We start from the raw sequence: 27,772 nt of genomic DNA, 5'->3' as shown, positions 1-27,772 counted from the left end.
AGAACAATATCAAGTAGTTGTTAAGCTACTGGAATACCACACTCTCATGGCTACTTATATTACATTCTTAGGACAAATAATGTTTATTAATATTGTCTCAACATTAAGAAAATACTAAACATTTGTCAAGCTGAATGATAAACAATTGCTTTGTTATTTTGTCCAAAACCATTCTTAAAAAAAAAAAAAAAAAAAAAAAAAGTACATTATTATAAGCTTGCTGAGAAAGTAAGACTCTTGTAGTTGCAGTTATAGCAGAGTCAATGTTCATGCTGTGGTCTTTAAGAGCTTCTGTTTCTCAGTTAAATATTTCTATGAGGTTAAAAACAAAAACAAACAATAATAATAAGAAGAAGAATTATAAAAGAAATTCCAGTTACTGGAATTTTTTGTTGTTTCATAGAATCATAGAATCGTAGAATCATAGAATATCCCGAGTTGGAAGGGACCCATAAGGATCATTGAGTCCAACTCCTGGCACCACACAGGTCTTCCCAAAATTTTAGACCATTGTTTGTTTGCTTGTTTATTTTTGGAGGGTAACTTTTATGCAGATAGACTGCATCTCCATGTCACTATTCTCAAGACAATGGAGTCATATAACCATAGAATATTCTGAGCTGGAAGGGACCTATGAGGATCCTCAAGTCTAACTGGCTCCACACAGGACCACTCAGAAATCAGACCATATTTCTGAGTGCATTGTACAAATGTTTCTTGAACTCCAACAGGCATGGAACTGTGATCATTTCCCTGGGAAGTCTATTCCAGTGCTCATAAAGCTTCTCAACGATGATGTCACCCCTCAACTTTCTCTTCTCCAGGCTGAACAAACCAAGCAACTTCAGCTGCTCCTCATACTTCTTCCCCTCTAACCCCTTCAACATTTTTGTTGCTTTCCTTTGGACATTCTAGCAATTTTATGTCCTTCTTATAATGTGCTCAAAACTGCACACAATACTCAAGGTGAGGTTGCACCAGTGCAGAGTAGAGTGGCAAAATCATTTTCCTGGACTGGCTAACAACGCCATGCTTGATGCACCCCAGGATATGCCTGGCCCCTTTGACTGCCAGGGCACACTGGTGACTCATATTCAACTTGCCATTGACTGAAACACCCAGATTCCTTTCTATGGGTCTGTTTTCCAGCCTCTCATCCCCCAGTCTGTATATTAGAAAATGATGATTGAAATGAGCAATCAAATAAAGTGTGGTATAGTGAACAGAATATTTCATGTTAGAAATATCTGAAGCTAAGAATGAACACAACTGCAGCAAGATGAACACACCTCTGCAAACAGTATTAACGTTCCTACTCTGTCTAATATGATTGTCAACAATGTGGTAACACTCCAGAGGGGAAAAATAAAATTAAAATAAATAAAATAAAATAATATCCAATATATCTCCTATATAAATATATATATATATATATATATTGACCCCCCCATATATACATGGGATTTTCTAAAATATAATCTTGGTGAAAGCCAGAAGACATTAGATTGTGTTTTGAAATCTAACAAATAATTCAAATTGCTATTCTTTAGACTTAAAATTGCAACATTTCCAAAACATATTTTCCCTTCTTCTTACTTTTGGTTTATTTTTAACATTGAAAATCAATCAATCAATCAATCGATAAATGGAGTGTTTTGCTTTCTAGGCAACTTTCCATATGCAATTATATATTTTTTGTTGTTGAGATTAGCTTTTTATTAGTGGAGTGTACAGATTTTATTCTCATGAAGGAGAAAAGGTTAATAGGTTCCTATAAATACACTAATGTTTTGTTTGTTTTCTACACCCCATTTTCATCATGCGTATGATGGAGCAGGATAGGAAACCATGGGCTTCCTTCATTCAAGGCATACAAAAATGTTCTTTGAATCCAAACGATGTATTTCTAATTTGCAGTGAATATATATATTTTTTTTCATTTTAAAACAGTAATGGAAAAAAAGTACTAAATTTTAGAGGAATATTTCTAAGGTGCACATACCGTGCTGTACAAAATGTTTCAGATGACAATATAAGACCACTGGCAAAAGAGTTATTTTAATTCTGACTGGCCTACAGAATAATGATTAGGTTTTATAAAAATATCTCTTATCAATTGTAGATTCTAGCATGAAAAAACAAACCTTAAGGCAAAATCTTGGAATTTCAACTGCAGACTTGATTCTGAAGGAAAACTCCCATTACCTCATGCTCTGGCAATATGTTTGCTTACAAAAGGCAAGTAGTTCTCATTCTGACGATTAATTCAGCTTTTTGATATATATAAATTAAACAAACCAGCTAAATTTCTGAAGGTGAATATCACTAAGATATTCACTCTTTGTTCATGAGTATCTAGAACTGATCCACTAGTGAACGGTACTCGTGGGAAAAATTGGGGAAAAAATGTTAATGAAAGGATTTCTGTGCAGAAATCATAAGCTAGAAGTCAAACTTAAGAAGGGTGGGAAGGAAGGAAGAGCATTGTTTGTAAGTCTATACGCCAGATACACCAGTCAGATACAGCACAGAAAGACAGTCCTGTATTCTCCTGTAGTATTGTTAGATTGGTAGCTATGCTTATGCTGTGTATGAATCCTTTAATGCAAACTAACATATCACAATTGCTTTGTTAGTGGTGGTGATTTTTCTTTGTTTTTGTTTGTTTGTTTGTTTGTTTATTGTTTTTGATGCGTTTTGTTTGTTTGTTTACTCCATCTTGCAAGAAAACAAGCAAACATGAAATCATAAAAATAACATATACTTGTGTAGGATACTGAGAAGGTAAATATTTCTGTGTTTATTATATAATAAAAGCACATCAGTAAGGTCTGAACTATAGGACTTGTGATGCATTTACAAATTATTTAGAACTATAGGCATCTTTTTAGTATAAATCACCTTTCTGTGTCCTTTCCGTGCTGCTTGCAGTTATAGGTCTGTAACTTTTAACATGAAAGTTTAGTGTGTTTAATGATTCTTACCAGTGCACAGATTAGCAGCAGATTGCTATGTCCAGTAGTCACTCACATTATCAGAAGAATTCTTTATGGATAAATATTTGAAAATACATGGACTGGTTAATGTGGATGCCATTTGGTCTCCCTAATATAGGATTTTAATATTATTTAAACATCCCAAAAAATCCAGCTGTTGCATTTTGTCTACCATTTATCTCTAGTTATCTCTAGTGCCCTAAGATGTATAAAAATGGTACCAAGTAGTTACATTTAGGTGAACAATACCACATCTTAAATGATGCCATAAAAAAACATGCCTGAAGTGATAATTAAATAGAGAGATAATTAAGTAAAAACTATTACAGTTCAAGTGTATCTAAATTATTACTTCTTTCAGAAAGGATTATCATAAAAGGAATTACATTTTGCTGCCAAAATTGTTATGCTATAATAAAGTTTTCCTTTGTCATCATGATGTCAAAATTAAGTGCATGTTTGTTTAGAATGAAGGTACATAATAGAATGGAATTATTGGCTAATAAATACAATCTTTCTTGTAGCGTTAATAGTGTTATAGGCCCAACAGAGAGGAAAAAGTCAAAAGGTAAAACTATAACTAAAATGCTTATAAATCATGAAATAGGTCATTTCTGACTTGGCTAACACTCAAGATGTCTTTTCTGGGTTTATTCATATGCCAAAGTGTGTTATATTTGGCATTCAAACTTGCTTTTGCTTAGTTTTCACATACATATCAGTAGACAATATAGAGCAGTAAATTATTTTACGTGTCATCTTGAAGTTACAAAGATTATGTATTTTGTACATATCTTTCAAAGGTAAATCTGAATGAAATGAAAGCCAATGAAATTTCCATATTCTATTTTAGCTCTTTACGTTCATGTCAGGAAATGCAGATTACTCTAATTACTCAGTTTAACACATTCATATATTACTGTCTAACAGCACTAATGGCAGAATGAATGTCAAGGAAGTTCTTTAAGATTTTAAGGCAAATAAGCATTTTTTTCATAGCAGGATCCTTTCTTTCAAAAATTATTCCTTAGAGTACACAAGTTTTCTGATATATTACTGTTTAGATGAACAACAAATTTGGATTTTGGCCTCAGATTTATTGGTTAGAAATGTCAAGAGAGGAGACAAGAATGTCCTGGTTTCAGTTATCTTGGAGGTCTCTTCCAACCTAGATGATTCTGTGATCCTGTGACTCTGTAAATTGTTTCCTCTGCCAGTAAGCAGAATCTGATTGAAATTAATCGTACTTTCTTACTTTGAAAATACATGACTCAAAATCATGTTTATGGTAAACTGTTTATTATGAAATGCAAACTGTTAATTGCCACAATTAGCAGTGTTTATTCAAGAGGTAGTTGTGAAGTCTCAAAAAAAATTTATTCTGGGAACAAGATCATTTGCAACAAGGTGTACACCACAACAAGCCACAGTTTGCCCAAGGGGAAAAAAAAATAAAAAAACATAAAAAAATAATAATAATTAAAAAAAATAAAAATATGAAATAATAGTGTTCGGTGCACTTACACAAATCTTACAAGGAATTTAGGTAGTTATTAAGTGTGAAACACATTGCAATGCTTTCACTGTATTTACACCAGAAGTAGTGACATAAAAGCTATCCTGATTGGGTCTCCTATCTTATACATATTTCCCTCTTAGTTTAATAACTAGCTCTAAATATTACACAAATGCGCTATCTACAATACACTAAACTATCTCACTACAAATAAAGCATCAAAATTTTTACCATTTTGCCATTTGTCTAATTAACCTACCATAATTGCTATGACAGTATTGTTTGTTATTTCCTGTATAATTGAGTGTAAATAACTGGTTGAAGGATTTTTCTTGTGGTCATTACTCCTTGGAAATGCATGCAAAACTGCAGTTATTGAATACTGTTAGCTGAAAATGATTTTTTAAATATATTTCTGAAGTGAGTTAATTAAGAAGCCTTTGCAGTTTGATTTTTCCATCCATATTATTTCCATCTCAAACATTATGGTAAGCTGATGATGGTGAGCAAGACAGCTGGAATAGAGGGAAGATGTTTTGGAGGAGAAACATCCACCATGGGATTAACTTCTTTATTGGTCCAAAACTGTTATTGCCAGGAGAATACAAATCATTCTTAAAATTCATATTCTCTAGATACAAAAATATCATAGAATCACAGAATCATAGAATCATAGAATGTCTTGGGTTGGGAGGGACCTTAAAAATCATTTAATTCCAGCCTCCCTGCCATGGGCAGGGACACCTTGCTCTAGACCAGGTTGCTCAAAGCCCCATCCAACCTGGCCTTAAATGTGATTTCCAGGGATAGGGCATTGACAGCTTCTCTGGGCAACCTGTTCCAGTGCCTCATCATCCTCAGAGTAAAGAACTTCTTCCAAATAGTTAATCTAAATCTACCCTCTTTTAATTTAAAGCCATTACTCCTTGTCCCGTCACTACACTCCCAGATAAAGAATCCCTCTCCTGTTTTCTTGTTTTAACCCTTCACTTACTGGAAGGTTGTTACAAGGTCTTCCTGGTGTTTTCTCTTCTCCGGGCTGAACAGGAGATAGTCCAAGAGATAGTCCTGTAACTGAGAGCTTCATTTCACAGAATAATCTTGTCTCCCATACATGAAAAGATTAAAAAACAAATAAACAAAAAAACAACAACAACAAAACTGTTGGTTTTTGACATATTGCACAGCTATTGTTCCACTCTACTCTGTGCTGGTGTGACCTCACACTGAGTATTTTTTGGGAGCCACAATATAAGGACATAAAATTGTTAGAGACTGTTGCAGGAAGAATGGCCGAAAACATGACAGACACTAGTGTGGTCAGATCATGCTCTCTTTATTACCCTAATAGCCTGACTTTTATAGCAAACTTAACAGGGGTGGATAGTGTCTCACACAAGATTATTGGTCAAAAGCATTCAGACAAACAACTGCAAGAAAACAACCCCACCTGCAAGACAACAACCCCCTTGCGATTAGCATTCACGTAGATCCCTTCCTTGAAGTCAGCTGTTGGCAACAATATTTTTAATTCCTCAATCGGGCGATATGGGAACATTGTCATGGGAACTCCTCATAGTTGTCCTGGTTGCTTGGTTTGCTCAGCTGAAGCAAGTCATGGCATCCTTGCTGTTTCACAAATTCCTCAACAATTCCCCTATTTCTTTTTGAGCAAACCAAGTCCGATGTAACAGTTTTGCAAGTAACCTTTTAACCACATTTATTACAGTACAACACGCAATGATGATTAACACCACAATAAACAGAATCCTTAATCCCTCTTTGATTAATTCCAGCAACCATCTAGGCATCGTCCCAAACAAATCAGTGAGCCATTGATCGAAAGGATTAATATCATATTGAATCTTTCCCATGTGCTCTTTCAGGAAAGTAATGGATTTGTGAATTGACTCACTATGATCAGAAAGGTTCAAACAGCACATTCCCTCAAAGCCCTCACACCCATGCCCTTGAGCCAAAAGCAAGAAGTCAATAGCAGCTCGATCCTGTAAAAGCACATGTCGCAGACTATTTTGATCTGGTAACATCTCCTCAAGTATTTCTGTCGTGGCACTGGCTTGCTTCTCGGCCCAGCATGGCAGTTTTTCTAAATTATTAAGTGCAGCTGCAGCTGCCGCTCCTGGCACGAAAATTGACAATTCCGCTCTAGCCGCAACACCAAGCAACTCAACATTATCATTGCAATCTGGTGTGAGCAATGCCTATTTATGTCTGGTGATCTCATGCAACTGCAACAAGCTAGGAGCAAATATAGTAAGTTTATCTAAGTAACATGGACCTCCGATAGCATTTGCAGGGATACCTTGCCAGGCCCTATCCCCGCAAATCTGAAAAACATCAGGAGGTAAGGCCATAGCTGTACGATTGTTCCAAACGCTATAGTTGTTACCCCTTGTCTCCGTGCCATAAGACCCTAAACCCTGCCTAGCAGTGCCATTGTAACCACAGGTGTTATTTGTATTTCTGTACCCGTATGGCCCTTTCCAAGTTCCTGTAGCAGGATCTTGGTAATTCATTCTTATTTGTGGTAACACATTTGGTGCTGCTATATTTATTGTTTGAAAATGAATACTCGCAGGAGGGTCTTCTCGGTCCCTAGTCAAACATAAGTGATTCAAGACAACCAGTGCCTCGGACAATCGTTCATCGATGTTCTTGATCTCTTTTAATCTCACTAATTGTGCCTTTAAAACCTGATGTGATCGTTCAACCATCACTTGGCCCGTGGAAGAATATGGAACACCTTTGATATGGTTTGCTCCCCACATTTTCATAAATTTTCTAACCCTTTTGCTGACATACGCTGGACCATCGTCCATCTCAATCTGCTGTGGCACTCTCATAATGGCAACTCACACCATCAGATGTCTACACATAAGGTGTGCTTTTTCTCCCCCCTGCGCCGTTGCCCATATGAATCTTGAAAAAGTATCAATACACACACACGTATCTTTTAGTACCAAATTCCGGCACATGCATGTCGTGGTTTAACCCGGCTGGCAGCTAAACGCCATGCAGCCATTCGCTCACCCTCCCCCCTCCCTCTCTGGGACGGGGAAGAGAAATGGAAAGTAAAGCCCGTGAGTTGAGATAAAGACAGTTTAATAAGACAGAAAAATAATAATAACAATAACAATAACAATAACAGTAATAATAATAATAATAATAATAATACAATGGTGATAATAGTACTACTACTAATAATGTGTACAAACAAGTGATGCACAATGCAATTGCTCACCACCTGCTGACCGATGCCCAGCCTAACCCCGAGCAGTCCGGCCCCCTCCCCCGACAATCCACCCCTATATATTGTTTAGCATGACGTCAGATGGTATGGAATACCCTTTTGGCTAGTTCGGGTCACCTGTCCTGGGTCTGTCCCCTCCCAGCTCTTGCTGCACCCCCAGCCTGCCCATTGGCAGGACAGAGCAGGAAGCTTAGATGTCCTTGGCTTACTATAAGCACTGCTCTGCAACAATTAAAACATCGGGGTGTTATCAGCACTCTTCTCATCCTAAGCCAAAACATAGCATTCTACCAGCTACTAGGAAGAAAATTAATTCTGTTCTAACTGAAACCAGGACATCTATCCACCCCTTATTCCATACCATTTATGTCATGCTCAGGTTACACTCTTTTCCATACATTCTAATTAGTCACCATTTTCATCTAGGGTATATAGTAGTCATGGTAGTGATAACATACAGTATTATATAGTAATTAACATGGTACAATTCAATTCATGGGCTATTCTCACCCAGTATTAAATCTCCTTGAGGTACACACCGGACCTCTCCGTTCTTTTGCATCACCCACCAAGTGTATTCAGGTACCTGAGCAAAAGCAATTCCACGATTAGGTTTGCCTTTTCCTGAGGCAGGAGTAGCCCAGACTGTTTTACCCAGCATATTTCTTACATGCACTACAGGAACTTTATCCCCATCTACAGTACATAACAAGTTTGATTGGGCAGGTCCAGCTCGGTTGGCAGATCCCCTAGTATTGACTAACGAGGTGGCCTTTGCCAAATGCGTATCCCAATTTTTGAATGTCCCAGCACCCATTGCTTTCAATGTAGTCTTTAACAGTCCATTGTATCGTTCAACTTTCCCGGAGGCTGGTGCATGATAGGGGATGCGATACACCCACTCAATACCCAAGTGTCTATAAGGTTGTTTCGGAAATGAGTTCCATTGTCTGACTGTATTCTTTCTGGGGTGCCATGTCGCCATAGGACTTGCTTTTCAAGGCCCAGGATAGTGTTCCGGGCAGTGGCATGAGGCACAGGATATGTTTCCAGCCATCCGGTGGTTGCTTCCACCATTGTAAGTACTTGGCGCTTGCCGTTGAGAGTTTGAGGGAGTGTGATGTAATCAATCTGCCAGGCCTCTCCATATTTATATTTCAGCCATCGTCCTCCATACCAAAGAGGCTTTGACCGTTTGGCTTGCTTGATTGCAGCACATGTTTCACAGTCATGAATAACCTGTGCTATAGTGTCCATGGTCAGGTCCACCCCTCGATCACGAGCCCATCTGTATGTTGCATCTCTACCTTGATGGCGTCATGGGCCCATCGGGCTATAAATAATTCACCTTTATGCTGCCAATCCAGGTCCACCTGAGCTACTTCAATCTTAGCAGCCTGATCCACCTGCTGGTTGTTCTGATGTTCTTCAGTAGCCCGATTCTTGGGCACATGAGCATCTACGTGGCTTACTTTTGCAGCCAGGTTCTCTACCCGAGCAGCAATGTCTTGCCACAATGCAGCAGCCCAGATGGGTTTGCCCCTGCGCTGCCAGTTGTTTTGCTTCCGTTGCTGTAACCATCCCCACAGGGCATTTGCTACCATCCATGAATCGGTGTAGAGATAGAGAACTGGCCACTTTTCTCATTCAGCAATGTCTAAAGCCAGCTGAATGGCCTTCACTTCTGCAAACTGACTCGATTCACCTTCTCCCTCAGCAGCTTCTGCAACTCGTCGTGTAGGACTCCATACAGCAGCCTTCCATCTCCGATGCTTCCCCACAATACGACAGGACCCATCAGTGAACAGGGCATATTTCTTCTCATTCTCTGGTAACTGGTTGTACAGTGGGGCTTCTTCAGCACGACCCACCTCCTCCTCTGATGATATGCCAAAGTATTTGCCTTCTGGCCAGTCCATAATCACTTCCAATATTCCTGGGCGACTGGGGTTTCCTATTCGAGCCCGCTGAGTAATCAGTGCAACCCACTTGCTCCATGTAGCATCAGTTGCATGATGCGTAGAAGAGACCCTTCCCTTGAACATCCAGCCTAGTACCGGCAATCGGGGTGCTAGGAGGAGCTGCGCTTCAGTACCGACCACCTCTGAAGCAGATCGAACTCCTTCATATGCTGCCAGTATCTCCTTTTCAGTTGGAGTATAGCGGGCCTCAGATCCTCTGTATCCCCGACTCCAAAACCCCAGGGGCTGACCTCGAGTTTCCCCAGGTTCTTTCTGCCAGAGGCTCCAGGTGGGGCCGTTCTCCCCGGCTGCAGTGTAGAGCACATTCTTTACATCTGGTCCTGTTCGAACTGGCCCAAGGGCTACTGCATGGACTATTTCCTGCTTGATTTGTTCAAAGGCTTGTCGTTGTTCAGGGCCCCATTCAAACTCATTCTTCTTACGGGTTACTTGGTAGAGCGGGTTTACAATCAGACTGTAATTTGGGATGTGCATTCTCCAAAACCCCACAACACCTAGGAAAGTCTGTGTTTCTTTTTTGCTAGTTGGTGGAGACATAGCTGTTATTTTGTTGATCACATCTATTGGGATTTGACGACGCCCATCTTGCCATTTTATTCCTAAAAACTGGTTATCTCGTGCAGGTCCTTTGACTTTACTTTGTTTTATGGCAAAACCGGCCTTCAGAAGGATTTGGACTGTTTTCTTTCCTTTCTCGAATACTTCCTCTGCTGTGGTGACTTCGCTCTCAGTAAACGAATGTTACAAAGGTTCAATGAACAAAATGGAGTGTAAGAGAAAAGGGGGGAATTGTTATAGAATAAGTGGTTTGTTCATTGTAAAAGGGATTGTAAGGGGAACTTCTGCCCTTCGGCCTTGATTCAGGGCAGAGACTGGGGGAAGGTTGCATACATGTTGTAACCTATTGTGATAAAACAATGGACCATGGTAGCTCCCTGATTAAGTTAGAGATTGCAATCTGCCTCTTGCTTAAGTCGCCAAGCAGGTTTTACAACGTCCTCAGGGCATGACCTGAGAGATGGACTTAATACCATATAAGGAGAAAAGGGAGACCAATTCGTGGAGGAAGACTATGGCCTTCATCTTCACGACCCCCTAGCAACAGCGTGCGCAGCCGCAGAATATACCAGGATGTGGCAACGTAGCAGACAAACAACTGGAACTGCTAGACTATAAGAAGAAGGGACTGAGGGGGGTTAGTTGCGTGCTGTTGCGGAGCGGAGACTCCCCAGCCGCCCAGCGCTGTTTTGCTTGTGTCTGCTTACTTGATTAATAAAATAATTTCAATAGACCAGTAAATTGTGTGGTCTAATTTATAACACCCTCCAAGTGAAAGCAAATTGTGGCCTGCACTCTGCTGCTAGAGGGATGGAGAAAAATGCATTAGCGATATCAATTGTGGCGTACCACTTGGCTGCCTTCGATTCAAGTTCATACTGGAGTTCCAGCATGTCCGGCACTGCAGCACTCAGTGGTGGCGTGACTTCGTTCAGGCCACGATAGTCCACTGTTAGTCTCCACTCACCATTAGACTTTGGCACTGGCCATATGGGACTATTGAAAGGTGAATGAGTCTTGCTGATCACTCCTTGGCTCTCCAATTGACAAATTAGTTTATGGATGGGGATCAGGGAGTCTCGGTTAGTGTGATATTGCCGCCGGTGCACAGTTGTGGTAGCGATTGGCACTTGCTGTTCTTCGACCCTCAGCAACCCCACAACAGAGGGGTCCTCTGAGAGACCAGGCAAGGTAGATAATTGTTTAATGCCCTCTGTCTCTAAGGCAGCTATACCAAAAGCCCACCGGAACCCTTTTGGGTCCTTGCAATATCCTCTTCTAAGATAGTCTATGCCAAGGATACATGGAGCATCCGGGCCAGTCACAATGCGGTGCTTTTCCCACTCATTCCCAGTCAGACTCACTTCAGCCTCCAATACAGTCAACTGCTGAGATCCCCCTGTCACTCCACAAATACAGATGGGCTCTGGTCCTTTATAGCTCGATGGCATTATAGTGCATTGTGCACCGGTGTCTACTAAAGCCTTATACTTCTGTGAGTCTGACGTGCCAGGCCATCGAATCCACACAGTCCAATAAACTCGATTATCCCTTTCCTCCCCCTGGCTGGAGGCAGGGCCCCCCTAATCCTGGTCAGAATCTTCTTCATTTCTGTGTTTGAAGGACTGTCTGCTGGAAGTTGGAGCAGCAAACTTTTCAGAGAATCCCTTTTTCTTGATTGTTTTCTTTTGCAACTCACGTACCCGTGCCTCTAGGGTCGCAGTAGATTTTCCATCCCATTTTCTCATGTCCTCTCCATGGTCTCGTAAGTAAAACCACAGGGTGGCACGGGGTGAGTACCCACCATATCGTCTTCCTTGTGTGGATGAACGCCTACCCCTGATAGCTGAGACACTGCTTTGTACAGGTGCGGAGGAGAATAATCTCTCTTCAAGTTGGTGAACCTTTTCAGAAAGTTTCTCCACAGTGTTCTCTTTCGGTCGGTGGACACTGGTTGGTTCAGGTGGAGAGGAAGATAGATTCTCTTTAAGTTGGTGGAACTCTTCAGAAAGTTTCTCCACAGCTGAGACGCAGGCCTGTAAGGAAGAGGAGAGACTTTCTTCGTACTGCCGGAGTTGTTTAGCCACTTCATCCACTGTGGGTTCCTCATCCTCTTTCCAGGCCATTATTGCCAATGAGCTGGGTCGTGTACACCTGACTTCATCTGGATCTTTGGATGTTGGTCTGAGGTCTGAGGTCTGGATCCTCATAAATCACTTCCCATACGGCTAATTCCTTCAGGTACTGGATTCCCTTCTCCATACTGGTCCACTTGCCTGGTAGACATAAAAGTTCTTCCTTGAAGGGATACCTTTCCCTCACAGCTGAGAGGAGACGCCTCCAGAGGCTGTGAGATTGTGCTCCATCTGCAATTGCTTTGTCAATGCCTGCATCTCTAGCAAGGGATCCCAGCCTCCTGGCTTCCCTGCCCTCTAATTCCACACAATTGGCTCCAGTGTCTCAGCACCGGAGCAGCCAGGTGACAAGCTGCTCACCTATACAATGACCAAAATCTTTTTGCACATCTCGTAGGTCACACTCGTATAGGTTTCGGGTAGTTACTGTTGATTTTTCGGCATCCTCATCTTCCTCCTCCTGAATCCCTGATTGCCCAGCAGTTTCGTCTTCTCTATACCTAGATTTGGCAGAAGACTCTCTGCGTTCTAAATGACCTGAATCTCTATACCATTTTTTCACCTTCTCTACAGGGGCAACTTGCACTGCTACTGTTCGTTTCTCTGACCTTGTTATAGGGTCTGCCACAGAGGTTGGAATACCCTCTGCAGGGTCAACTTGCACTGCTACAGCTCGTTTCTCTGACCCCGTTACAGGGTCTGTCACAGGGGTTGGAATACCCTCTGCAGGGTCAACTTGCACTGCTACAGCTCGTTTCTCTGACCCAGCCACAGGAGCTGGAGCAGCTGCAGGAGCTGGAGCAGCTGCAGGAACTGGAGCTGGAGCGGCTGCAGGAGCTGGAACTGGAGCGGCTACAGAGTCCACCATAAGGGTCGCAGTGGTCGTTGGATCTGTCACAGGACTTGGAGTGGCCGCAGGGTCTGTCACTAAGTTGATAGTAGTATCAATTGCAGCTCGATAGGCGTGAGCCAGGCCCCAGCACGTTACAGTGATTTGTGTTACTTTGGAACTGCCGGAATCGTGACACCTTTTTTTTAAGCATTCTGCCAGTTTTTGAGGATTTTGCAGTTGTTCAGGGGTGAATTTCCAAAACACTGGGGGTGCCAACTGCTCTAGATGCCTGCCCATATCCTCCCATACTCCCTGCCACCCACAACTATACTGCCTCCGGGCAGATCTCCGGATGAGCTTCCGAAGTAGTTGTTTAACTTTAAGCAAAACCTGAAGCACATTCAGGAGGCATAACAACAAGACCATGCTGGTCTGAGTATCCCAAGAATATTCAATATCTTGGAGAGCTATTGTAACAAGCGCAGAGGATAAGAGGGTGGTGAAGGAGAAAGGGAGAGTGATCGAGTAAGAAAAAATATCTTCCCCTTTCCCCTCCACAGATTGACTCCCTGATGAAAAAAGGCAACAAGTATAATTGCTAATAGTTTCCAAGATACGGTTTCCAAAGTACAGAGTCGACGATGTTACTGAGTACAAATACCAAGTTAGAGTCATGACCAGATATCTCATCGTCTCATAAGCCACTGATACAACACTCAGTACCATAATGATCTGAAACCAGGGCCCGGAGAGGATAAACAACACGACAGAGAGCACATACGGAAAATAATGTACTATAATACTCAATTTGGAAAACAGGCACAGCAGAGTTGAGATTAAAGCAATCAGCATTATGACAAGTGATTATTAAGCAGGTCTAATACTTATACCAATTTTAGTTTAACACACTCTGGTCAGATCTGCCGTTATCTCAACCTTTCGGGCCCCACGTTGGGCACCAAAAAGACTGTCGTGGTTTAACCCGGCCGGCAGCTAAACACCACGCAGCCGTTCGCTCACCCTCCCCCCTCCCTCTCTGGGACAGGGGAAAGAAATGGAAAGTGAAGCCCGTGAGTTGAGATAAAGACAGTTTAATAAGACAGGAAAATAACAATAACAATAACAATAACAATAACAATAACAATAACAATAACAATAACAATAACAGTAACAATACAATGATGATAATGCCACCCCTATATATTGTTCAGCATGACGTCAGATGGGATGGAATACCCCTTTGGCTAGTTTGGGTCACCTGTCCTGGGTCTGTCCCCTCCCAGCTCTTGCTGCACCCCCAGCCTGCCCGTTGGCAGGACAGAGCAAGAAGCTGAGACGTCCTTGGCTTAGTATAAGCACTGCTCGGCAGCAATTAAAACATTAGGGTGTTATCAGCACAGTTCTCATCCTAAACCAAAACATAGCATTCTACCAGTTACTAGGAAGAAAATTAACTCTGTTCTAACTGAAACCAGGACACAGAGTGTGGCTGGAGGCCTGTGAGTAGTGGTGTTCCCCAGGGGTCGGTGCTGGGTCCTGTGTTGTTCAACATCTTCATCGATGACCTTGATGAGGGAATAGTGTCCGCCCTCAGCAAGTATGCTGATGATACAAAGCTGGGAGGAGTGGCTGACATGCCAGAAGGCTGTGCTGCCATTCAGCGAGACCTGGACTGTCTGGAAAGATGGGCAGGAAGAAACCAAATGAGGTTTAATAAGAGCAAGTGTAGAGTCCTCCACCTGGAAAGGAACAACCATATGTTTCAGTACAGGCTGGGGGATAACCTGCTGGAGAGGAGCTCTGCGGATAAAGACCTGGGGGTCCTGGTGGACGACAGGTTGACCATGAGCCAGCAGTGTGCCCTGGTGGCCAAGAGGGCCAATGGGATCCTGGTGTGCATTAAAAGGAGTGTGGCCAGCAGGTCAAGGGAGGTGATCCTCCCCCTCTACTCTGCCCTGGTCAGGAATCACCTGGAGTAGTGTCCAGTTCTGGGCTCCCCTGTACAAAAAAGACAAGGATCTTCTGGAGAGAGTCCAGTGGAGGGCCACAGAGATGATACGGGGCCTGGAGCATCTTCCCTATGAGGAAAGGCTGAGAGACCTGGGTCTGTTCAGCCTGGAGAAAAGAAGACTGAGAGGGGATCTCATCAATGTGTATAAATACCTGAGGTGTGGGAGACAGAGGGATTTGGCCAACCTCTTTTCAGTGTTTTGTGGGGACAGGACAAGGGTTAATGGTCACTAGATAGAGCACAGGAAGTTCCGCACCAACATGCAAATTTCTTCACGGTGAGGGTGACGGAGCACTGGAACAGGCTGCCCAGGAAGGTTGTGGAGTCTCCTTCTCTGGAGATATTTAAGGCCCGTCTGGACGCCTACCTGGGCAGCCTGCTCTAAGGAACATACTTTGGCAGGGGGGTTGGACCCGATGATCTTTCGAGGTCCCTTCCAACCCCTTCAGTTCTGTGATTCTGTGATTTTGTATTACATAAGTGGAATATCTTCATTCTTCAGTCAATGGATTTGTCTTATTTATCTTGCTTATCTCATTTCTCTTTTGCACACTGTTACATTTGTATTGACCTGTGCTCGGAAGACTGCTCAGCTTACAGCTATAGTCACAGTGTAACAAACACATGTATTTAATTCATCTAGAAGTTGTTTGTGTCAACAGAGTGGGACCTTGGGTTACAGTATAATTAAAATTGAAAAAAAATAAAAGAACACTTTTTTTTTTTTCCACTCTGAAAAGAAAGAAAAAATAAGAGAGGCTAAGGATGACCTTTCTAATAAAACAGGAATCTGCACTGATCCCTTTTGGTTCTCACTCCTGCAGGTAAGTAAAAAAGAACATGCATTAGCGTATAACCCACATAAAGGGCACTACTTTTGACCACTTTCTGTTTGGCCTCCCTGCTTTACAGTACTAAAACTTTTATATTTTTATATTTTAAATTCAGAGGTGGAGGATGGGAGAATTCAATTATCTTATGACTATTTACATATCTTCTAATCTTGCAAATGAGTACAGAGACACCATAGACAAATCACAGAAAATCTTCAAAACAGATATATTATTTTTTCTTAGTCTTTTTTTTTTCTTTCTATCCAAGATTTTAAGTCAACTACAGTGTCAGCGCTAATTTCCAGCTTCACATGTGTGGGAAGTTTAGATGGAATTAGATTATCTTCTTCGCATGGGCTGTTGCTTTAACTTAGTTGACTTTAATTTACAACTAAAAACTATCAAAATTTCTGAAAACATGTAGTAAGAAAATTTGAAAGATTGTTTAGGAGTATATCTCCTAATCAATAGCTGGGCATTTTCCTATTTACCCTTTCTTTTTTCTTAATTGGACAATTTGAGGTACGAACAGATGTATCTAATAGTTGTTTCTGTCAACAAGGCTTTTCAGGACTTTTACTTGGAAACAGAATATAGGAAGTTAAACAATTTCTTTTGAAGTACATCATTCACACAGAATCTACAACTTTTTTTTTTTTTTTTTTTTTTTTAATAGTTTCAATGGGAAGACTCAACACTGACCTGGAAGTTACAGTGATGCATTGTCCAGCTGAAATCTAGGAAGTGTGGTGCAGTGGACTGATATCACAGGGATGAACTTGTGATGTGTTACAGCACTCAGAAGAATTATGATCTTTTCACCTACATTTAGTACTAGATGAAAAAGTCATAATGCCTGACAAGTGTCCATAATGTCCATAAGTTATTGTCCAAAGTTTACCTGTTCTTCCTTTCCAGCATTTGCAGGACGGTTGTTCTCCCTACAGCTGCAAGCAGTTTTATGTATATCTTTGCCATAAAATGTCAGGAGATACATGAACTGTTCAACTGAAGGCCAACAGCATCCTGGCTTGTATAAGAAGCAGTGTGGCCAGCAGGTCTAGGGAAGTGATCGTCCCCCTGTACTCAGCTCTGGTGAGGCCGCACCTCGAGTACTGTGTTCAGTTTTGGGCCCCTCGCTACAAGAAGGACATGGAGGTGCTCAAGCGAGTCCAGAGAAGGGCAACGAAGCTGGTGAGGGGTCTGGAGAACAAGTCCTACGAGGAGCGGCTGAGGGAGCTGGGTTTGTTCAGCCTGGAGAAAAGGAGGCTCAGGGGTGACCTTATCGCTCTTTATAATTACATTAAAGGAGTAGTGAAGTGGGGATTGGTCTATTCTCCGATGTGCCTGGTAACAGGACAAGGGGGAACGGGCTGAAGTTGCACCAGGGGTGTTTTAGGTTGGATATTAGGAAGAACTTTACTGAGAGGGTTGTTAGGCATTGGAATGGGCTGCCCAGGGAAGTGGTGGAGTCACCATCCCTGGGGGTCTTTAAAAGACGTTTAGATGCAGAGCTTAGCGATATGGTTTAGTGGAGGACTTGTTAGTGTTAGGTCAGAGGTTGGACTCAATGATCTTGAGGTCTCTTCCAACCTAGACAATTCTGTGATTCTGTGATCCTGTGATTCTGTATAGCACCCTTTGTTCAGTAATGAGCAAGTGGTGGCTTTCTTTTGTCAAGTACACTGAGATCATCTGATAAATATCTCTACATAAGAACAATTCTCACCTGATTTATGAAGAAAATTAATTACCTACTTGGAAATATTAATGAGCTTTCAAGAAAGCAGAAATATGAATCTGAACTCAGAATATTTTTATTCGCATATGATGTCACCAGTTTTACACTCAGTTTCTGGAAAAGTTAGTTGCAATACTATTCCGTAACATTTCATATCCTCAAGTCCCGCATAATTTTATGAAGCTGGGTGAATATTATGATCCATGTTTTTCAGAAAGCTAAATTTAATTATTCAAAGCCTATACATTTCATTTATTTGTTTTGAAAAAAAAAAAAAAAGTTACCAAAATATTCAAAACTAATGAGAGCCAGTATAGAATATTTTTTTTTCCTTTTTTGAGCCACTTGCCACTTTACTCAAATACAGTAGATGGAAAGTGATTCTGATATAGAAGACAAGATGTAAAAAGGCAACATTATGCACAAGGCAAAGCAAAAATAAATCTGACCAATAGTCTGAAAGAAGTCTCTACTATTAATTTAAATGAAATTCTACAGCAAACAGTACTCTTGGACTTTTATTTGCCTTTTTTTTTTAATGATCACTCTAGACTATGACCAATGTCACAGGGTTTTCCAGGGGTTTCCTTTTAAATGTGAATGATTCTATCCCTCATTTGTTCTCCTGCCACCTTAAGTGCACTGCTTTAGTATAAAGGACATTTTAAAGAAAGTGGATTATTCTATGCCAACATTAACCAGAAACCCTGTAAAGTGGCTGAATCATAACTCCGTTAAGGACACCTCATCACATTCTCTGTTCTGCACTTCGAATACATGTTGTTATTTTCAGGCAGTACATATAGACGTTCAAATTTGCATTTCTTTGTCTGACACAGACATCAAAAGCTGTGAATTTATAGCAACATCCTCCCTCTAAGAATCATGCAAATTCACTTGCAACCCTGGCTATCTGCTATGTGGCTGAACCTACTACTATTCAGCTTCAACTCTACAGGTACCTGAACTACCTACCACTCTCTCAGGTCTGTCAATTTTATGCTGCATAGTTCTGATTTCAAAGTAAGCATTATAGCAACTAAATGTATATGTATTTACCAATGAGGGATTGTCGTGGTTCCACTCAAGTGGGCAGCCAAGCTCCACCACAGCCGCTCTCTCACTCCCCCTCCTCAAAGAGGAACCGGGAGAAAATACAATGAAAAGGGCTCAAAGGCTGAGATAAGGACGAGAAAATCACGCAATAATTATTGTAACCGGCAAAACAGACTCGGCATAGGGAGATAGTAAGATTTATTGCTCATTACTAACAAGCTAGAGAAGTGAGAAACAAAGGAAAGAAACCAAAAGCACCTTCCCCCCCCATCCACCCTCTTCCACCTCCTCCCCCCGAGCGGCTCAGGGGAACGGGGGAATGGGGGTTATGGTCAGTCTACAGCGCTTCTTCTCTGCCGCTCCTTCTCGGTCACTCTCGTCCCCTGTGCTGTGGGGTCCCTCCCACGGGACACAGTCCTTGATGAACTGATCCGGCGTGGGCTTCCCACAGGCAGCAGCTCTTCCGGAGCTGCTCCAGATATGGGTCCGTACCACGGAGTCCATCCCTCAGGAGAAAACTGCTCCAACCTGGCTTCCCTATGGGCAGCAGCTCCTGCCAGGTCACCTGCTCCTGCGTGGTCTCCTCTCCACGGGCTACAGGTCCGGCCTGGAATCTGCTCCGGCAGGGGTCTTCCACAGGCGGCAGCCTCCGTCGGTGCAGGGCCACCTGCTCCACCGTGGTCTCCTCCATGGGCTGCAGCGTGGAATCCTGCTCCACCATGGTACTCCATGGGCTGCAGGGGGACATCCTGCTTCACCATGGTCCTCACCACAGGCCGCAGGGGACTTCTGCTCCGGCACCTGGAGCACCTCTCCCCCTCCTTCTTCACTGACCTTGGCGCCTGCAAGGCTGTTCCTCACTCCTCTCACTCTCCCAGCTGCTGTGTGTCACAGCATTTTTTTTTCCTGTCTTAAATATGCTCTCACAGAGACGCAAAATAACATCGCTTATTGGCTCGGCTCTGGTCAGCAGTGGGGGCCTTACCAAACATGGGGCAGCTTCTAGATCCTTCTTACAGAAACCACCCCTATGGCCCCCTGCTACCAAAACCTTGCCACGTAAACCCACTACAGGGATTCAAAATTATTAATGGCAAACTTGATGATCATGGCTATGCATTATTAATCATTATCATCACATATATAAAACTGTCCTTTATACTGTCATCCTAAACCAGCCATGTGTATGCAGTACTGCGGACCTGATGCTGTGTAGTCAGGGCTGATGGCTGTGTCTTTGCTGACCTCAGTTACTGAGGCTGGGATGATCAAGCATGAGAGCTCTTCAACAAGAAAAGTCTGAGAAGTCATAGTCTCGTCCTTTTCCTTCTGTTTTCACTTGTCTTAGTTGATATTCCTATACTGCTTGCTCCCCCTCCAGAATGAGAGATCTGATTTACTTCTGATCTACTTTCCTTGCTTTTGCATTTAGCAATAACCCTTCTTGTTTGTTCACCATGATGTCCTGCGTATTTGTAGCTCCTTGTATTTATCTTACTTTGCTTTTTCTTCTTATAAAGTTTGTTACTTGGGCTGCTTCTTAACACTGCTTAATTGCAACTATACAAGAGTGTGCTTACCACTTTGGTGGTACACATCGCTCATAAATAAAAGGTTTATACATGCTGCCTAGCAATACTACCAGAGTGTTAAAAAATACTTACAAACTATTGGTTGCATTACTTTAGCACACTTACACTTGGGTTTAAAGCAATTTACTATTGATTATATTGACAATATTGATAAATGTACTTACAGTTTATAAGTTTTATGGGCCATTGTTTTGATGGCAACGTGTAATGGAACAAAATTTTGTTTATGGTTGACAAAAGAAATTATGTTTATGAGTGCCACCTCTATTTCTCCATTTCATTAGACCTAAATTTCTCTCTGTTGTTGAACAATACATGTACTGTGTTGGTAAAGATTGTCCAGCTACAGTCCAGATCATTTTTACTATCTTTCTCTTGCAATTTTTTTCTTATCTCCCTATGTTTCTCTGGACCATAGCAGACATGCTGAAAGACAGTCTGGCAGGTGTGATTTCCTCCCCCACCCCCTCAATTCTCTTTTGCTCAGATAATCCCACTTGTTGACCGTTTTGTCTCTGAAGAACCACTTGGCACTGTTACAGAGATTTTAAAAGCATTCAGTTATTCCTCCAGAGTACCTTAAAAGGTTGCTACTGTTGGCTGTGGAAAAGAATTTGGAATGAAAATAGGTTCTTAATGAATTCCATTCAGCTAAGCCTGAATTCTCATGGTCAGCATCAGCAATGAGTTTTTATTGCAGTGAGTATTTGATTCCCAAGCAATCATCTCTTACCTACCACAGGAGAAACATATCCCCCTAGACCACTGTTTTCTTTTGTCATCTTGCATCATTCTTTTATTCATTTTTTCTCTGCATTTGTGACTGATGAGACAGGCACTGCAAAGTGTTCCCTCTCAGCTCCATGTGTCTTTGCCAACTAGTTTTTGATGTTTTTAATAGAAGCTACTATATAAAACTGAACTTCATATTCATTTAGGACTAACTGTTGCAGTGTGTGGTGCTGCATTTTGAAAAATGGAATTGCTATGCTTCATATGGTTACAAACAACAGACTGTACTGGCAGTCACAGTGCATATATCTGGTAAATTCAGTGTAGTCCATCACTATAAGAGGTCTGTTCCTCCTATTGTTTTGAGTGAATGCAGTGTAGCAAGTATCTCAAAGAAAGCTATGCCAGTGAAACCAGAGCTGACACCTGTTACTTTCATTTGGATAAATTATGTAAGTCTCTTGTTGCGTCATCTGCTGTGGCTGACTGTCATTTTTAATGTCAAACATCATTTCTATTGACAGTCACACAAATCTTTTGCCACTTTGTTCTGTAGGACCCATACAATGACTTGACCCATAAAGCTTATGCTGACAATGAGATATAAATCATAACTATGAGGAAGATAAAGTAAAATGTATTAAGAAGGTTCTATGTGGGACTTAATATGTTAGAATTATGAAAAGAGTTGGGAGTTCAAGTCTCTCTTCTTGCTTTAATTTACCTTTGCAACATTAGGTAAACCAGAATTTGTTGGTAGAGGATAGAGGAGTCCATTAAGGTAGTTAAAACAAATCTTCTGTAGTCTTGAAAAAGCACAGTTAAAGTCCAAATACAGAAAGGAGAGAAAAGAGAATTGAGATTGTTATTTCATAGGGGAGGAGATGACAAAATGTAAAGGAAATAATGGATTGCTGCAAAGTAAACCAAATAAAATATTGCTTTTTACGTTCAGATGCAGAGAAGTACAGGACCAATATCATGCAGAAAGAAATAACCAGATTAGTGTCCAGATGAACCTGTACAGAAAGTGCTCCTATAACAAGGCTGGTTACAGACTTAAGTTGAAGTTTAAGCATTCTCAAGGATACAGCATGGCTTCAAACATGGAGATAAACTAAGCAACAGCAATTATATGACCTCAGTCTATTTTATTGTTTGCTCATTAGCTTCTCCTTTCCTGCAGCTCCTATTCTTTCTTTCTGTCAGTAAATAATACAATATCAGTAAATTGGGAAATACAGTAGAAAACAACTCCCTATTCAGGGATTCAAAGACAATCGTGAAGAATATGATTTGGCATGAAGTTCATTCTTGTTCTGAAATCTGAAGTGGCTCTGGCTTCACTGACAGTGTCAGCATAATCAATAAACAACATTTTATAGTGACACAAAACCTTTTGCACAAAAACAAGAATTATGAGCATGCCACAATTATTCTTTATGGCAGCTGTCTGCTCAGATAGCCATACATTAGCCAGGAAAGGAATATTCTCTGCAAGAAACACACTACAAACTTTAAAAAATTAAATATAGATATTCTGCTTTTCTCCTTCTCTCCCTCTCTAACCCAGAAGGGTGGAGATGGATTTAATTCAAACTAAATTATTATGGAAACAGTGCCACACAAAAAAAAAAAACAACATATGGTGATATTTGCAGGCAATGGCTGTGACATTTTCAACTTGTTAAAAAGCAATGAAACAAGGGAAGATACTGCCAAACTGGGAGAAAATGAGACTTTGAAGTACTGAACTTCTAAAGCCTAATATACCATCTCTATATTTTTCTGTGACAATATGCTAGAAATATAAAGCAGTGTCCTTTGGGCACTCCCAAACAAGATGTGTGTTACCAGAGATTTACTGAGCTGAAGATCAAGAAGAAGCTATAGCTGTGGTGGTTTTACCGTGCTGGGCAGTGTCGTGGTTCCGCTCGAGTGGGCAGCCAAGCTCCACCACAGCCGCTCTCTCACTCCCCCTCCTCAAAGAGGAACCGGGAGAAAATACAATGAAAAGGGCTCAAAGGCTGAGATAAGGACGAGAAAATCACGCAATAATTATTGTAACCGGCAAAACAGACTCGGCATAGGGAGATAGTAAGATTTATTGCTCATTACTAACAAGCTAGAGAAGTGAGAAACAAAGGAAAGAAACCAAAAGCACCTTCCCCCCCCATCCACCCTCTTCCACCTCCTCCCCCCGAGCGGCTCAGGGGAACGGGGGAATGGGGGTTATGGTCAGTCTACAGCACTTCTTCTCTGCCGCTCCTTCTCGGTCACTCTTGTCCCCTGTGCTGTGGGGTCCCTCCCACGGGATGCAGTCCTTGATGAACTGATCCAGCGTGGGCTTCCCACAGGCAGCAGCTCTTCCAGAGCTGCTCCAGATATGGGTCCGTACCACGGGGTCCATCCCTCAGGAGAAAACTGCTCCAACCTGGGTCCCCTATGGGCAGCAGCTCCTGCCAGGTCACCTGCTCCTGCATGGTCTCCTCTCCACGGGCTACAGGTCCGGCCCGGAATCTGCTCCGGCAGGGGTCTTCCACAGGCGGCAGCCTCCGTCGGTGCAGGGCCACCTGCTCCACTGTGGTCTCCTCCACGGGCTGCAGCGTGGAACTCTGCTCCACCGTGGTACTCCATGGGCTGCAGGGGGACATCCTGCTTCACCATGGTCCTCACCACAGGCCGCAGGGGACTTCTGCTCCGGCGCCTGGAGCACCTCTCCCCCTCCTTCTTCACTGACCTTGGCGCCTGCAAGGCTGTTCCTCACTCCTCTCACTCTCCCAGCTGCTGTGTGTCACAGCATTTTTTTTTCCTGTCTTAAATATGCTCTCACAGAGACGCAAAATAACATCGCTTATTGGCTCGGCTCTGGTCAGCAGTGGGGCCCTTCCCAAACATGGGGCAGCTTCTAGATCTTTCTCACAGAAACCACCCCTATGGCCCCCTGCTACCAAAACCTTGCCACGTAAACCCACTACAGGCAGCTAAACCCCACAACCGCTCTCTCACTCCACCTCTTTTTAGATGAGGAGGGGGAGAAGTAAAGCAAAGAACAACTCACGGGTTGAGATAAGGATAATTTAATTAAAGGGAAATAATAATAATAATTGAAGAAAGATTATTATGAACTAAACAATTTAACTAAAGGGAAATAAAAAGGGAAAGGGAAAGGGAGGGGGGAAAGGGGAAAATAAAAAAAAAAAAGGGAGGAAAACAAAAAAATAAAACAAATGAAGGCTATATGGAAGTGCAGAGGAAAGAAATTACTCTCTACTTCCCACAAATGAGCGATGATTGACCACGTCCTTGAAGCAGGGCCTCAATGCATGTAGCCGGTGTTCAGGAGGAGGACCGATGTTTTCTCAACGAGAGCCCACCCCTCCCCTCTTCTTCCTGTTTCCACCTTTTATTGCTGAGTGTGACACCACATGGTATGGAATATCCCTTTGATTGGTTTAGGTCAGCTGCCCTGGTGATGTTTCTCTTCTCACTTTTTGCCCACCCCCTAGGAGGGTTAGAGAGGCCCGATGCTGTGCCAGCACTGCTCAGCAGTAGACACAACACTGGTGTGATAACACTGCTGTTCCAACTACAAGTGCAGGGTACAGCACTGTATGGGCTACTGCAGGGAAAGTTAACATTCCAGCCAGACCCAGTACAATAGCTCATCCAATCACCCTGCATTTCACACACTTTCAGTTTCCACCAGTTACCCCTGCATTGATTCCATCATGTTTTTGACCAAACTGTACTTTCTGTGAGGGTGCCAGATTCATCTGAAGTTACTAGGAACAGAAAATTTAACCTGTCCTTTGATAGCTTGTTTCTAGGGTTAATCACCTTTTCTTAAAAAGCTCTTCTTTAGTTCTAATTTGAACATGTTCAATGTTGCTTTTAAACCAGTTGCTTTTAAACTCTCAGCTTGATCAAAGGGCCGTTGCAAGCCCTAAATTTTCTTCTTATGAGAATAGTTATTCCTTATTATCGCATTGCTTAGAAGTTTCATTTTAATATTCTTAACATATAAATGTATCTTAATATCTTCAGTCCTTGAATTACTTCTGTGGAATTTGGCATCCCTCCAATTCATAAGTTTCCAGTAACATCCAAGTACCTGAGTATCTGAATAATATCTCATTAGAGAGTATATGTTAATATTTAGAGGCAAGGTCTATTCCCTAACTCTAGTCAGCATTCCTTTGCTTTGTGGTCCTTTTTATCACAGCAGTACATTGAGATAACCTGTTGAACTGCATCTTAAGTAGACATTTGGACTGTTTTCAGTCACTTTTTTTTCTATATATCATCACTATACAAATCTTTACGAATGTCAGATCTTTCTCATTTATAATTCTGAAAAATCTTTGTGCCATACTGTATTTTTCTTTGGCAGTTTTGTACCATCTTCTAAATCATTAATGAAAACAGTTCAGGTATGGTATCAACTTCTGTGGAAATACAGATCTGATCACTAGCAGTCATTACTGATTTCCCCTATGATAACCAACTGCCCTTCGTAAAGTGTAAAAAGCTTGCTTTACTGTTTGTCACTGCACTGGGAAATTATCTTCACGTCTGTGAAGATTATAGTATTTTTATCCATATATCTGACAAGGAGCTTGACGTAGGAAAAAGCTTAAAGAAATACCTAAAAACGTATTTGTAACAGCATTGTGAAAAATACAGTCCTAAAAGCAAGAAAAGTAAAAATATTTCAATAGAATGGGAAAACAAAAACAAACAAACAAACAAACAAACAAACAAAAAAAAAACAAGAAACAACAAAAAACAGACTAAACAAACAATAGAGAATTTTCACATATTTTCTATGGATGTTTCTTTACAGTGTACTCATTATAGCTGGGAAACATTTTGTGAATTTCACTTTTCCATTTAGCTCTTTCAGGGATATTCCAAATCTAGTCTGAAGTTGATGCTACTTGTATTTTGCAGTATGAGCATATTTGCAGTCAAATGTAGAGTGTGCAAGGGTATATTGGAAGTCAAGTGCTCCTTTTCTCTTCCCACATTATCTTAATTGCAGTTTCCACTGTAAAACACATTCTTTTGATGAATATTCTTAATGTTATGTATTTTTTCAAACTTTCCTGGCAAATTTAGTAAATATTCCTCAATCATTCTCATTTTCCTCTTTCTTTAAATAATCTGGTGGAACTGGATATGGACTTTTGAAGGGCCAAATTTGCAACGTCTCTCCTTATCCCCCAGTCTTGTGTCAGATTCTCCAGTACCATAACCCTGGAGAATTTCTAAGCTGTCTAATGAAGATTTGCTCAACAGGACTGATGCGGTGGTATTGATACTGTAATAAATGACTGAGTCCCAAATAGGGTTACAATCAAAGTTTACAATTTATTAAACGAATAGAGGTAAGCAAACAACGCTGGGTGCGCCGGGAGTCTCTGCTCCACCAAGACACACACCAGTTACATCAGGCGGCTGTTTTTTATGCTCCTAGGCTAATACATATTCATCACCACTTTTGGAAAAGGCAGGGTTATTATAATTAGTTTCCTGGGACCCGAACCATCCCACGGACGCATGCATATCAGTCTCCGTGGTCCCTCTGGGGGTCGCTCGTACTGAAGGCTCGTAGGCTTCCTCTCAGACTTTGTCCTTCGGTCGTTCTTCAGCTTCCCCCCCCCTCCTTATTTAGTAGTCTCTGGGCCAGATGTCAGAAAGTTGTGTCTCGTGCAATAGTCAGCAGTTATCTCAATATATAATATACAGAACATTGCTTTTACATACTAAACCTGAGTATGCCTATACAGTCAGAAAAGGTAACAAACAATCCTTTAAGTTCCATGACTTAACAGTCTCCATTTTCCATTCCTTTTCTTGACTACAAACAAGTCTCCATTTTCCATTCCTTTTGAACAATATGTCTCGCTCCAAGTTGTCAAGCAACTTGGTCTTCAGGCCTTATGTATCCCGTTCTTCCCATATTGAAGGAAAGCATATCCATCTCCTTTTCAAGGCCAATGAGGCCTGGGTCAAAAGGCACATTCAGGTCAACAGGGGCATAACAGCAAAAGCCTTCGATGGCTGTAGCAGCAGAGAGGCCCATGGCGTAGCAGTCAGATCAGTAAAGGAGCCACAGCTCCCTCACTGTCTGGCAAACCACATGTTTCTGACTGTGGTCCCACATGGCTCTTTAAGGCCTCAGAGACTGCTTGCCAGGTGCCGAGCAATCCCACTGCAACCTTGTCATTTTTAGTTGCAGAGTCCCATACCTTGACCTCAATTTGGTTCCATGTTTCAGGATCATAAACTGTCCAATCGTTAATAAGGAGAATAAGCTGTAAGGTTACCAGGACAGTCTTTGTTTCTAAGGATGTATGATTCCCCATAATGCGCAACTGCTTACCAGCGAGAGGCAGTTGTGTGCGCGGGTCCGCTTCTCTCAGCTCGAGCTTCGTTCCAGCTCTGGTGCACCCATTTCCAGCAACTTTCAGTATGAGCTTCTTTGAGCGGTTTGCTGAGTTTGGCCGAACCT

This window comes from Aythya fuligula, chromosome W, assembly GCF_009819795.1.
Source record: "Aythya fuligula isolate bAytFul2 chromosome W, bAytFul2.pri, whole genome shotgun sequence".
In the NCBI taxonomy this organism is placed as follows: Eukaryota; Metazoa; Chordata; class Aves; order Anseriformes; family Anatidae; genus Aythya; species Aythya fuligula.
This window is presented reverse-complemented; position numbering follows the sequence as displayed.